Consider the following 13245-nt stretch of genomic DNA (forward strand, 5'->3'; position numbering starts at 1 on the left):
GCCAAGTTTTTCAGATTCAGGAGGGAATACTTTGTCACATGTCTGTAAAGCAGCCAGCTCTCTGCAGTTTCTGGGCAGCTTCTGGCACTGTACTCATAAGGAACAGTAAGTAGTTCACTGGTAGAGAGGGCAAACACTGTTCTTCCTGAAACAAACTGAGCAGCGTGGAGTCAATTTGTGACATTGCATAAGCTAAGTAGTACTTGATTTATGCATCTGAGTCCAGGGGCATTTTTAGGAGCAAACACGGTGACTGCCAGGGCAGCAAGTAGAAGTCACAGTTGCGTTATTTAGCTAGCAACACCAGCCATCTCTTGTGCAAGTGTGTCAAAGGAGCCTGTTCCCAGCCTGCTCACAGTCACTCTGTCTGTCCTGGCAGCAGGATGCACTAAGGGCTTTGGAAGGCCAAGGACCCACGAGGGGCCCTCTAAGCCTGCTGGAGGGAGAGCAGACACTAAGCCAGGACTCTTGGGCATGCAAGCAAAGAAAGCTTGGGTACTGATGGCCATGGTCAAACTCTTCCAGGCAGGTCCACAACTACAGGGTAAAAAATGTTGAAATTGGGATGAAATTGGATGTAAAATCTTTTGTTAAAAAAAGCTTCCAGTGATGAAATCAAAGTTGTATTCTTGGTATTACAGCAGTCTAAAGCTGTCCTCCATATTCAAACACTTTTTATGCCCTGAAGAAAATTGTAGGCCATATGGGACCTCAGACATTCCTGTAAAATGCAAAGCATGTCTACAATGCCCTTTACAGAGAAACAGTAAAGCTTGCATGATGTTTTATATAATTTCAGGAAAGTAATTTTCAAAGAGAGCTGAAAAATAAATATAGGAAGATAGAAATGATACCTGGTTTTTATTGCATACTTCTATTTCCTCCAATGATATGTCCAACTAAAATAAATATATATTTATATAGATATAAATATTTATTTTTCATTTATAAATTTATGCTAAATATTATACAAAATAAATTTACACAGTGTAAAATTTATAATATTACACTTATATGTCGTATGTCACACAGACAGTATTTGCTGTAGTACATAGTCCGTGTTGCATGCTGTATGTAACAAAGTGCTACAAAAGTGCAAGCTGATGTATTCTGTGCTTGTAAATAAATTTGTATTTATATTATACTGCATATATTAACATCTATATAGATATAGCAGATTGTATTACCATATGTTAACCATTACAGCCATAAACATCTTCTGTATATACCTATGCGCCTCATGCAGCTTCTTTCAATACCTCTTTTCAGACCACTCTCTGTAGGAAAGGTGATCTTAATTGACTCAGTGTTGCTGTGTGCTTCATTGCATTTGGTGTTTTCTAGTGCAAGGCAGAGTCAGAACATAAGCTAGCTGCAGGTGTAACAGTGTGGGGTTCTGGCCTACAGTTGGCACAAGTTCAGATGCAGCATGCTTTGTGCCTCCAGCCTGCTTAAAGGCACAAAAATTACCATGAACCTTCAGGCTAGAAGTTGATGAATTAATTAATTTTTTACTTGGACTTTGATTGCAGTGATATCATGTTTTTAAGTGAATACACTCCTCTGTGAGTGTGTGTAGAGTGAAGGCACTGAAGTGGTTTGGTTCTCAGTTGTAGATTGAAAAACCCTGTTGGCATTCTGCATCTTTCCAGTCTTGGTGCACCTTTGCTGTAGGAAGTCTATTATTCAAACTAAAAATGTTTAATGAGTGATAGCTATTAATAATTTCTGAGTGAATTTTAAGAAGCTACTAACGGTTCAGATCTCTGTGTGCATGTGTGTGTGTGTATGGGAGTGTGGCATTCTGTACTTTTCAGTGAACTAATTGCTAATAAGAAATTAAATCAACTGTTAAGAAGAAGTTAAATCAACTAATAAATGTATGACAAGAGTCACCTCTCTGGTTGTTAATTTTGTGTTCAGTTGATAGATAGATTTTTTTGAGGTTGCATGTTAAACACTGTCCTGTTTTTGTTGTAACAGATTGAGGTTTTTTAGTGATATTAACATAAGAGACTTTTAAATGCTATTTTTTCACTAGAGAAAAAGAAAATGCTACAAATGTTGAATACTTGATGGTACTTTTTGTAAGTTTCTCCACTAACTGTTTGGGTAAGTCCCCTTTGGAATAATCCCTTTTCCCCACATGCCACTTGTCAAACAGTTTTAGCTGAATCCAGAATTTTTACAGGTCTCTTCTAAGCTTAGAACTTCTCTGCTACATTACAAGTTATGTCTTCTTGTCCCCGAGTCTGAATCTAAAGGGTGCATGTTTACGATCATGTGTTGTTCTGGCCTACGTCAGATTGCATTCTGATTATGTTCTATTTTTTCTGCACTTATTTTGGTTCCATAAATACACATCTCAAACTTCTCTCATGTCCATAAGCAGGCTGGTGTGGTGTGTATTCTTGTCATCTCCAAGTGACACATAGGATAATAACACGAGTATTATATTGGCAAATAATCTAGGCCACCTTCTGTAAGCTTTATATCAACTGCTAGTAGTTGTCAGCCTGTGTCTCACTCCACCTTCATTCATACGCATAACATAACACTTATATCACTAGCAAAACACTTAATCCTGGTCCTGTTAGTGAAAGAGATACATGTACTTCAAGTTTTGTGATAAAATTCATATAAATATAACTAGAACATAGAATTCTATGATAGTAGATAGCCAGAGCGTGTCTTTCCATTGAGGTTAGTTTTCTCTGTAACCATCAACCATGGCCCAACCAAATTGTTTTCTTTTGCAGCTCACGGTGACACAGAACACAGCACATAGTAACTACAGGAACAGACTCGACTGTGAAAGATCTCTATCAGGCATCACAGAGAATTTGAGGCAGCTGGCAGTTATCAGCTGAAGCAGTTAGTCACTAGAACTGCACAAGATAAATAGATAATTGAAAAGCCATCTGGAAACCTGGGAGAGATAATAAGCCTCTCTTCTAGAAGTGAGGTAACAACTCAGGTAGGTCACAGATGAACTCAACTCCCAGATCAGTGCTTTGCCTAATAACACTGAAAATGCAGTAGCAGTTCATGCCTATCAGTTCTGAAGTAGTATTGAAGTTGTTGGAAAGGCAGTTTGGCATATTCAGTTATACAAATCATTATTGCAATAGAGTGAAAAAGGATTGTAGTTCTGTAAGACAGGTGACCAAAATCCCGGGAGCATCATGGCCCTTTGTTAAATTACAGTTGCCAAAATAGAAAACTAGTTGCACACACTTTTTACCCTCTATGCTACTTTGTTTATACTGCTGTGCAAGTGGTAGTATTCCTGCCATGCTGACCACGGTTGTCTGTGGGGCAAGATACTTCTCTTTTTGTGAAATTTATATTTATATTAAGATAATGGAACTATCTTTGTTTTATTTACCATGAGCACAAAGAATGGAGGGGAAGGGCTGATGTCTATGAGTGAAAGAATGTGTTGATCTTAGTAGCTGCATTTTAAAAGAGTCCTAAAGAGTCTTTCTGTTCAAGTCACTCATGATTCTCAAATTTCTGACCTACAGAAAGTGTGAAATCTTGCATAAACATACAAAGAAACTGATACCATTTGGTAACTCCTCTTGCTAGGTTCTGATCTCTTATAGAACTATATTGATTGTAGAGAAAGAACATGAGATTTTTTGTGAGAGTGGGCACAGAAAAAAAGTTTTTGGCCTTTTCAAAAAAGAAAGTGGCATCTTTCCATCATAGAAGTGCTTGAATGGATCCACTGACATCTGTCTATTTTGTTAAACCACTCAGATGGATCACAGGAAATAACTGCTGCCAGTGTAATATTAATTCTTGTGGAGGTGAACAAAACAAAACAAAACAAAACAAAACAAAACGAAAAACCCACAAACAACCAACAAAACCAAAAAAAAAACCAAACAAAAAAGAAAAAGAGGAAGACTTTTGCTGCTCAATTTACTTTGAAAGATGCTTTTAAAAATCTGTCTCTAAAAATTCTATCTAAAAAATTCTGTGCATTTACACTGAAAGAGCATCGAGCAAAACACATGCTTTTGTGTTTTGTGTCATCAAACCTTTTTACTGTATTATTTGCTACAATTACAGTGGTAGTTAGAGTATCAGTTGTTACACTACAGTAGCTAGGAAAGCAATATATGAAATTCTCAAAATCCTTTAACAAAACATTTGCATGTGTCCATGTTGCTAGCTGCAGAAATAATGTAATTCATTTGAACAGTCTCTGTAAATCTTAAAAAGTAACTGCTGTTTTTATTTTTAGGTATTGTTCTAATATCTGTTTTACTATGGTACTGGACATGAATTAGTTTTGCACATATGTCAATTCTGCTTCTATGCATTGTCTGTTGAGGATGTTTTCCTTTCCTATCTCATTTTATGACTGCTAAAACAAAAAAATGGCAAAGCTTTAAAGCTTACAAATGCATGAAAAATTTTAAATTACCATTTTCTGTTTTGAGGCTTGATTCATCTTTCCATTATAATCCTAGTGATAGACTTTGGTCAGTCTAGAGCCCTTTTTTATATCAGTTCCTCAGTTTAGATACAAGTACAATTGTAAATTATAACTGTGTTGTAACACATGCCTAACTTCATTAGATTACAAAACTTCTTAGGTAGCAGGAGAATTTTCATTCTGACTCATTTATTTTTATTTCCTTTTAAAAGAAGATGAAGTGCCAAAAAATTGCTTTTTAGATAAAATTCCAAAATCTGCCTAAGTATTTATTATACAAGAATGCAATATAGCAATAATTATAATCTAAAAAGATGTTGGCAACACGCTTTTGTAAACACTTCAAATAATACTTAGAATAATATGCAGAGTCAGAAGTAAGAAAGCATCACTCAGAGGGAAGCATCCTTGTAATTAGGAAGAAGCAGATCTATTTTACTTTCTTCTCTCTCTTATGAATCCTTTGAGTATTTCAATCTTTTTCTGTGCTGTGATACAGATTCAACAAGTGCAGAATAAATAGTTCAGCTCAAGCTCACACTATATAACTGAAATTTAGGCTCTACTGTAGGAGGTCTGAACAGACGAACTATTTGTGGTCAAGTTCGCTAATTGTGCATGAAGGGAGAGATCCTTCATTATCTGGTTGTGCTCAAATATCAAGTCAGCCCTCTAAATATCGGGGGATGAAGGTGTCTATTTTATATAGGCACATGACCTAGATTAACTCTTCAAACAAACATCATGCCTGAGTGTTTCCAAAGCTCTTTGCTCTACCATCAGGAAAAAGGAAAAGGATCCCCCCTAAAGGGTTCTGAATTTCATCATGAAGGCACTTAAACCCCTGCTTGCTTGAGAGCTGGCTGCCTAAGGAACTACGTGTGGACCCTCCTGCAGCTATAATACCCTGAATAAAGCCCTTGAGAGTAGATAGGTTTGCAGAAATGTTAAGCATCATTGAGCATACTCTGATGGGATCATAGTCTGCACTCAAGGTAACATGACAGTCCAACTCCTGAGGAGGTTCACAGAACATAATGAATTTCTTGAATACCATGAGTACATTGAACTAATGTTCAGTACTTCACTTGTTATTCATTCTGATGAAAGCACTAGAATATATGGTCAAAATCATGCATGAAGAACTTTCACTTCATGGCATTATGTCTTATTATTTTAATCTTGGTTTACTTTGCGACTAACTTCTGGAATAATCACATTTTTACAGAGTGGGTCAAACTTTAGAAATAGAAGTATGGTTGGAATACTAGTGCTTGGTATGCTTCAAAACTGTAAAAATAATCAGTATATAATGTATTTACTTTCTTTGTTGATCAGGTCAAAAATGTGTGTCTACATTTTAGGGGACTTACCAAACAAGTTCTTCTCCTAACACGCAATCGGCACCAGGAGAATTTTGAAGAAGAAAAACCACAATATTTATGTAGAAAGTCAACTTTCCATTCAGGGAAGGTCTCAGATTGCTAACAAACACTGTTTTCCCAACAAATGCCAATGGCAATGTGTTTGCAGGTATTCACATATGTCCTCTTACTTTTTGGTGACTTTCTTTTTCTTTAACAGTAAGACCTGATGTAACTTCTGTTGGTGCCCCAGGATCGCACTGTTTTGTTTTGTTTATTCCACAAAATCAGTAATAATAGTTTCTTTTTTACAATGTACATTTTTTCGTCAGTCATTGTCTCATTGTCAGCAATGTCTTTGGATGCACAAGTCTGATGCTGGATTGGTATTCAAATATCTACTTCTTATCAAATAGCTTGAATTGTGCAACAATTTATTGTGGTCTAGGGTGAGACTTAGGTGAAGATTGAGACATCTTAGGCATCGATATAGAAGGGCTCAGGTGTACATTATATGTGTAAACTCTTGTTCTAGACAAGAGTCAATGCAATCTGTGTACCCTTCTTGGTGCCTTGTCTGCTGATGAACTGTTTTGCAGATGTTTCAGAGGGAACTGAGTTATTCTCTAAGCTCTATCTGAACACAGACAAAAGTTATGGCATCATGTGAAATGTACTGTCAGTTTCTGTCTTGCAGTTCTCTACAGGATGAAATCCCCAGAAAGTGGAAAAATACTTTTAAAAATATATTTCTTTATATCACTACGTTCCTGACAAAAATAGTGAAAAGAACTTTCCTGGGTTTCTCCCAAAGACAAATCAGGATTCTGTAAAATTGTTAGATCTTCTCTTGCCATTTGCTGTGACTCGTGCACTTCATACAACAGTACCTGAAGCTATTGGCCAGGTAAAGCAATCTTGGGTATCTTCATGTGCTTGTGTTCTAAAAATGTGTATCAATGTACATCTTGGACCTCTCAGGCTTATTTAATACATTTAAGATATTAACAGGATTATTTGAGTTGGTAACCTGAAATAATCTGACACTGCATTTATTGATGCACAAGATTATTCAGAATTTTGTGTCCAAATGTCTTACTTACCTTACAGTTCCATGTGAATAAAATTATTTGCTTTAAACATAGATTTTGTTTCCTTTGTAGTGATTCTTTCTACTGTAGAGTCATTCATCCCCTATCCTAGAGATTTTTGCTTCTCATAACATCAACAACACAGGGGTTTTTAGACCATTGGGTTAATCTGAAGATTAATCTCCATCTAATCCAGCTAATATACTATGGAGTAGGTTAGAATCTAACCACAAAATAAAATCAGGAAGCAATAGCAAATTACACAGTCCAAGTAATGGTCAAACTAAGGTTACAGAGTGTGGCTACTGCCTCAGCTACAGAGACAGAGCCTAGACAGCTGCAGAGCAGTGGCAGCCAGCCAGCATGCCTGAACAGATGAAGATGAGGCCAAGAGAAGGAGGACTCAAATCTCTGATATTAGTTGCTCTAATATAGAATGAACAAGCTATATAAGAACCTTACATACCCAGAAAAGAATTAGAACAGCTAGTTGGAAACAAAGTCCTTGAAGTTCCTTGTGCAACTTTTCAAATAGAAATTATCATAGAAATATCATATATTTTTCCCATTCTATTTATGAAGGATATTATTGCTTTACGGGATAGTTGCAGACCCTGAAACAAAGATATGACACTTGAAAACTAGGCAATTAAATAGCTCAAAAAGAAAAGAAATGCAATTTGAAAAGATCTATGCAGAGAACGCATAGCTGTCTGCAACCCTTCCCATTACTCTGTGTAAGTAGTACTCAGGAATAGCTATGGAAATAAATGATGTCAGAACCAGTCCTCTAAACCTTTCCAATTTTCCAATATGAAAATATCCTATAGAACTGTGATGATTATTGGATATGTAACAAATAGTTTGGGAGGTTTTTTTAAATGTCAATAGAATATTTTTCATTAAATTTTAGTTCATCTGTTCTGTATACTGTGTATATATTTTTTCCTATTAAATAGAAAAATCTTTCCTGATAAGGACATCTTTTCTGAAGGCATTTCTTAAAATAGAGTAGCTTGATGCTGTGGATAGTGCCTTGACATTGAAGAAAACCAGTGAGATGCAAACAAATTCTTGCAAGGCTGGAATTGATGCCTGTATACTTTAGAAATGGTTTGAATCATTAGTAGATTAATAGGCTGCACAGAGAGCTGAATTTTTGAAAGAAGTCAGTGAATTAAGGGCAGATTATTACCCTGTAGCTCCCATTAGCCTGCACATTAACTATCTAGATCTACAGATATTTCTGTCCCATACAAATCATTGGAATAATGGGTATAGGTTTTATATAAAATCATCATGGCCATAAAACGGAATATAGGAACATTTTACCACTACTGCAGTTAGAATGGCCAAAAATAACCATACATTTAAATACAGCTTTCTCGGGATTTTTATTCTCAAGAGCCCACCCATTCAAAAATCTGGGGTAGCTGAATATTAGAGAGTTAGGTTTTCTGGTAGGGTTTGGTTTTATTTTTTCAGTAATACTTCATAAAATCATTTAACTACTTTCATAGAAAAGTACAATTTGGCAAATCTGGTAGAAAATACACCTGCTCTTGGCTGAGGACAAAGGAATGGCTAAGAGGACCTGTCATCTCTGATTGCAATCTACTCTTCCTATCTTTTATCTTTCAAACAGTGATGAGTTGTGGTGGTAGACACAATATAGCAGCCCCTTCCAAAGGGCTTAGAGTGTTCTGTGTGTGCAGCAAGGTCATAAGAAAGTTCAGCAAGGTCACAAACATTCCATATTAAAGAGTTTCATCATGGGGAGGAGCCTTTGCCAGTGGCATTTGGAATTTCAGTTACTCTAGGTTTTATTCATGAAACCTAATGAAAGTTCAAAGTAGTAGCTACATTGGAGCTAAGCATCTTGGCTTATTCTCAGTGATTAGAAATAGGTGTCTGAAGGCCACAGTTAATTTCAGCAAAAAGGTCTAAAATGTGTCAAAGGAATTGTCTTCTTGAACTACCCATTTATCTCTGTTGACTATAAAGATGAGCTGGTGTGTTGGCACAAGTATAAACAGCAGCAGTTTAAAAATCTAAAGGTAAATGAAATTTCTTTATTTCTGACTTTTCCCTCATTTGCATATTGCCATCCTTTTTCGCATGAAAAGGAATCTGTGGACTCAAACCAGATTTATCACAATGGGTTTGGCTGAGTTTTGACTGCTCAATAGTTCATTATATCCACCCTGTGTCCTCTAGTACAATAACTTGTCACAGACTTCAAATTTTGGGTGATACTTCTGCATTGGATAAGCACATTTTTCATTAAACTGAAGAAAATATAACCAAAAGCCATGTTATCATGATAACTTATGAACTTTCAGGGTATTAGACTTCTACAGTATTCAACATTGAAAAGTGACAAAATGGAAAAGATGAGGCTTGCAATATCTTCCCTGATTTTATTTTAGATGCAATGAGAGAAATTTCAGCCTGGTCCTGTCTGCTTACCAAGGTATGCACCTAAACATAAAGACAAAACTTTGTTGGTCACTTAACTGCAGGTTGTTAAAGTACTCCAAAGCTGCTAACGTGCTCCATTTGAAAAGTGTGCTTTGAAAGGATCCTGTAGTGTAGATATAATACCAGTAGAAGCTAAAAAATAGCACAATTTTGCTCTACTTGTATTTTGTGTAAGTTATAAAGACTCTTTTTACAGATGGTGTGAACCCCATAAAGCTTTGCAGGAGCAGGAATGTTTTATTCATTGGCAAGCCCAAAGCTACGGCTAATGAACACAGGCCAGCAATGCAGCTGCTGCAGACCTGCCACTGCTGGCAGCTGAGCTGGGATATTCGTGGAGAAGATTTTTGTTTTATGTGTGTAACATCTCTCTGTTGAGTGTGTTCAGACATGGCACAGGTAGAAATTCTCAATGTTCAGCTATTTTCTGCTTTGATAGGAAATACTGGTGTTCAGTGAGTTCTTTCTCCCACATATGACAACTATATTCTCAGTTTCTTATGGACTTCATAAAAAATTAGCTAACCAGAGTTACAAAAATACAGTAAAAGAAGTAATATTCATTTGAAAACCCTGCCTACCAGTCTTCTTGTAGGGATATGGATCATTTTAAATTGTCAGATAAAATAAGGCAATGACACCCAAAAGATGTATAAGGCAAATTGGATGCATATATAATGAATTCAATTCCCATTCATTTCTCAGTGAGAATTTTTAAAGGAGACAAAGTTGGAAAATTATAGTCATGTTTTGAATAAACACAATGGGACTGATTTCTTGTTTATAAACCAACATTCATTTTTTGTTATGCATATATGACTATACAGTTAATTTTGTGTCTTAGAGAAGTGTGTTATTTAGTACTTTTGTCATACATTTCTGTCATTATCCTGAACAAAAGTGATGAAGATATTGTGGCTTAAAAACATTTTGAAAAGGCCACCCAAACAAACAGCTCACCCTCAAAAAAAAAAAAAACAACCAAAAATTCTGATGGAGGAAATCTCTTTCTATATTAGAGTAATATTTCGAGTAATTTGTTGGTGTTTTTTCTGAGTATTTCATTTTGCTATGGGTATGGTAATTATTTTTATTGTGAATGAACCCAGAAGTGTTCAGATTAGCAAATGAATGCTTTTCTAAATCTTAATAATGAAAGATCAATAAGTGATTCTAAAATTACTTGTGACAGATCTCAGCAATAACAAAAGGATATAGTTTTCAATTAATTTTTGTACTTCAGGGAATTTGTGTCAGTCAATGACACTGATTATATGTTATGGCTGTGCAAAGAATTGATTTTTTAATTTTGCTTCCAAATTAAGCAATAGAAATAATTTTTATTCTGAAAAACAAGTGTTTTGCAGTTGGAGTTTTATTTATCTACATAGTTCTGAGAGTAATGAAAAAAAAATTACTTAGTTTGAGACTAAAATGTCATATGGCCTTGTATTAACAATTTTCTTGAAGCACAGGTAAGAAAAAACAAAGAAGATGGACCAGATCCAGACAAAGCTGCTGGAGAAAGCCAAATCTTTCCTTCTGTTTGAGTGTTATCCATGTGCACTGTGTAACTTAGATTTAGTTTTCAGTTCAGCTTACAGGAATAAAATCTTAAACTTCTCTGATCCTAAATGCCAAGTTGTGAATGGTTTTGAAAAGAGGACAATTCTACCAGAATTAAGAGAAGCCTCATCTTTTTTCTTCTCTGCATTATTGTCAGAATATCTATAGCCCCAGGAGAAATTAATAATTTAAACTATGAAATAAACTGTTTCACATTCCTATCCTCAGTCAGAAAGAGAACAAACCTGAGTTCAGGCAAGAACCATAGGAGATGGGATGTGGAGTGTATGAAGGCTGGGAAATTTATAGGTAGGATAGCCCCATGTTGGGGGCACTCCATTTTATATGAGACATCACTGAGTCAGAGAGAGAAACAGCTTGATAATATGTGGTTCAGAAAACCTTTCCATAACCACTGGATTTAACAGCACTAAAATACAGCAGAGTTAAAGCTAAAAATGCTCTCCCATTTCTGCTTTGTACCCTGAAGTTAAGATGCTAACCTAGGATCTGTGAGAAAGCTGGGAATTGACTCATGTACTGCCATATTTTGTATGAATTCGGGAGCAATGGATTAAACAGGCGTAATGATGGTCCTCCATTTGTGTGTATGTAATGAAATTTTGAAAATTCTGGTAATGAGCACATTTTGAAGGGACTGAAAATGCATTTTGTGGAAGAATTTATATTTTGTAAAATTATCATCATCACCATCATCTCTACTCATGTCACCTTATCTGAAACCAGCCTTAGCTGCAGTCCTTCAATGGATGAAGACAAAGCAGAAATAAAAGATACCATTGGGAACACTTAGCACAATAAGGTGTTTGCTATGGGGTATGTTTCATTTTGCATCATGTTACTAAATTACTGCAGTTACAGGAAAGAAGGGAAGAACTATTTCTAGTTTGTCAAATGCACCGAGTGTTGGATTTACAGAATAAATACATTTGACTTTAAGAATTGAAAAGCATAAATGCAAATTCAGGGAAAAAAAAAAAAAAAAAGAAGATACTGATGCACAGCAGCAGCTCCCTCTATTCCTATGCTTATGGGGCATAGTGACTTCCTCAACCCTATTTGGACAGATATTTTTTCTTTGTCATATATCTCAGTATTTTGTAGACTGAAGGAACATCAAGCAGAATTACATCAGATCCTATTTCCTGTCATATTATTACTTTACCTCCTTAATACAAAAGTCTTCTTTCTCTTTGTCCCACCTTCACATATACACTTACACACAGAAAATTAGGAATAAATGAGTTTTCATAATCTGATGGCTTCAGTTTGTGGATGAGATTAGAGCCTAAATTAAATCCAAATTAGTAAAAGGAAACAAGAGGTCATTTTAACCTATTAGTGCTATATAACCTTTGTTTTTTTGAAAGAAGGAACATGAATGAGGTGAACTGTATTTGTTTAAACTGAAGTTGCTCTTGATTATGCAGTTTTGAAGTTTCTAGGTAAGTCATGAAAGTGTCTTACTGAGAATCTAAAATTTCTTGATGCATGCACAGTGCTATCAGAGGTTTCTTTCTCTAAGTCTCGGAAAGAGGATTTCAAAGGGCGTTTTTGGCAATCAAGTTCAATTTTCTGCTATTTATGACTATGTTGTTCCAATCATTTTTAAGATTGGACATCTACATTAAAATGAACTTTTCTTCCCAGCGTTCATCCATATTTTCTTCCCAAAACTCCTCACTCCAAATGGATGCACTTTAGAGCTTCTCTTATCTGATAAGTGTTATGATCTCTTTCTACTGAAATGGGATATAGCATTAACCACATTCAAGGTTTCTGTTTACTGTCCTTACTCATATATTTATCTTTAACTTATTTTGACATTGTTTTAAAATTAAGATCTGAATTAAGTTTTTGAATATATGTCTTCTTTCTTTTATTCAAGCTTCGAGTTGCTCCCTGTAGTTATTGACCTATTAGCTATGTATTGACTCTAGAAAGGATGAAACTTATTTATTCAAAGAATTCATGATATAAATTTATGAGTGAAATATTTTCTTTAACTGCACTATGTTGTTAGATAAAGCTGTCCATTAAGAAGTGTATTGACATAAGTATTTTCATCAATCTATGAAGTTTACCCTGGTTCTTAATTGAGGCCATTCACAACAGTAGGCAACCATTGATTTAACAATAATCTTGGGATGTCTCATGCAGACAACAATTTTTGAAACACACCATAATAATTTTGCCAAAAGACAAGTAGTTATCCTCTCCAAAGCTGATTATTTTTTGCATCATTTGCAGAGGCCAGGCAGATTCTCTGCCT

General features: G+C 35.5%; 1 long non-coding RNA gene across 8 annotated transcripts in view; it reads left to right on the forward strand.

Moving 5' to 3' along the window:
• LOC141728847 (uncharacterized) overlaps window positions 1-13245 on the forward strand; it is a 42573-nt gene that overhangs the window by 2577 nt on the left and 26751 nt on the right. For all 8 annotated transcript variants that reach the window (XR_012580087.1, XR_012580089.1, XR_012580083.1 and 5 more), the window contains exon 2: window positions 1-13245. This exon is cut by the window's right edge. This is a non-coding gene — a long non-coding RNA (uncharacterized LOC141728847).

The sequence above is a fragment of the Zonotrichia albicollis genome, chromosome 4, assembly GCF_047830755.1.
Source record: "Zonotrichia albicollis isolate bZonAlb1 chromosome 4, bZonAlb1.hap1, whole genome shotgun sequence".
NCBI classification, from domain to species: domain Eukaryota; kingdom Metazoa; phylum Chordata; class Aves; order Passeriformes; family Passerellidae; genus Zonotrichia; species Zonotrichia albicollis.